Source organism: Echinops telfairi, unplaced genomic scaffold (genome assembly GCF_000313985.2).
Source record: "Echinops telfairi isolate 266 unplaced genomic scaffold, ASM31398v2 ScPeMD7_5868;HRSCAF=6743_0, whole genome shotgun sequence".
Classification (NCBI taxonomy): domain Eukaryota; kingdom Metazoa; phylum Chordata; class Mammalia; order Afrosoricida; family Tenrecidae; genus Echinops; species Echinops telfairi.
In genome coordinates this window covers 1,426,540-1,428,234 of record NW_022109767.1, presented here as the reverse complement: position 1 = coordinate 1,428,234, position 1,695 = coordinate 1,426,540, and positions in this window count along the sequence as shown.

Genomic DNA, 1,695 nt, shown 5'->3' with positions numbered 1-1,695 from the left:
GGCAAGACTTCGCCTGACATACTTGGGCCATGTTGTCAGGACAGACCAGTCCCTGGAGAAGGACATCCTCGTTGCTAACGTGGAGGGGCAGAGAAACACAGGAAGACCCTTGAGGAGATGGATTGAGGACACTGGCTGTAACAATGGGCTCAGGCATAGGAACGACTGTGCAGATGGCGCAGGACCGTGCAGTGTGTCGTTCTGTTGTGCACAGGGCCGCTCTGGGTCATAGTCGGTTGAGTGGCACCTGACAAGAACAAATCTTTAAGGGAGCAAGCAGCCTCATCTCCTGTGGCTGCGGTGTGTGTTCCAACCACTCACTCCGTGGAGGCCGTTTTTCCCCACTGTGCCACAAGGGGGAGCTCAAATGACAAAGGAGTTTATCATGGTCGAGAAGGAGTCTGATTCTTGCCAAGCATCCGGAGCCTACTCGCTCAAGGTGTCCAGTCAGGGTCAGCCACCTAGACCCATTGGGTCCCCTGGAGCGAGACTCCAAGTCCACCCCGGGCCCCTGCCAGCATTGTGGGGGCCACTGATACGCAGCCACCGCCAGGGCAGTGCTCACCATTCCATGCTAAGGAATCTCCCGGCTGGACTTCCTTCCAGACATGGTTGTTCTTCTAGCAGTCCACGGCACTCCGCATTCCGATGCGTGGACTCATCTTTGTTTTCTGCAGTCGCAGTCCAGCTTCGACATGCGTAAGAGGCTATCGGAAAACACCGCCGCTTAGTTCAGGCACACCTGGATCCCCAAGTGTCTCCTCTGCCCTTGAACACGTCAACAAGGTTCTATGCAGCAGCTTTCCCCTGCACAATACATTGTTCCGTTTCTCGGTCGTTGCTTCCCTAAGCACTGATTGTGAGTCCAAATCGAGTGAAATCCCTGATAGCGTCAACCTTCTTTGCAGTTGTCCTGATCTCCTCGCTTGGCCGGAGAAAGAGGGGTCGTGCTACTCCAGGTAACAGTTACCGTCGTGGAAACTCACAGGGGCGCTTCCACCCTGTCCTCCGGGGATCCTCTGAGTCAGCCTCCCTAGCTGGCCAGTCAGGTGAGTGAAGTTGTCCTTTGGCACAGTTTTGGCTTTTCCTTACAGTGAGCTGAAATCCACGTTGAAGGCTGAAGCCTTCGATTTCCAACAGCAAGGGCTACAAGTCCTCCTCACTTCTAACAAACACGGGCCGTGTCACAGCGCCGGTTGTGAACAAGCCTTTCTCCAATTTTGATGCCCCATTCTTCTTCGTATGGTCCCACGGGTGATAATTGCCTGGGGGCGTGGCAGGAGAGGACGGGTGTGGGGTGGGGAGCTAACAACAGTGAGCATTAGAAGAAGCGGTTCTGAGATGATTGTGGCGATGACTGCACAGCTCTTCTTAATAGGCTTGAACGATTACATTGTATGGCGTGAAGTATAAGCCAATAACACTTTTTTAAAAAAGAAAGTGTTGTTGTCCTTTTGAGGTACATATTGAACTATTTACAGATGAATTTATATGATGTCTGGGATTGAATCTGCTTCCCAAAAACTCTGTGTAGAGATACAGCAGAAACAAACCTGGGTGTGAGCTAATGATGCTGAAGTTGGCTCACAGATGCATGGAGAATTCATTATCCCCTTGCAGAGGGGTCTCGGAGAGGAGATGAGCCAGTCAGGGTGCGATGTAACAATGATGAAAAATACAACTTTCCTCTAGTTC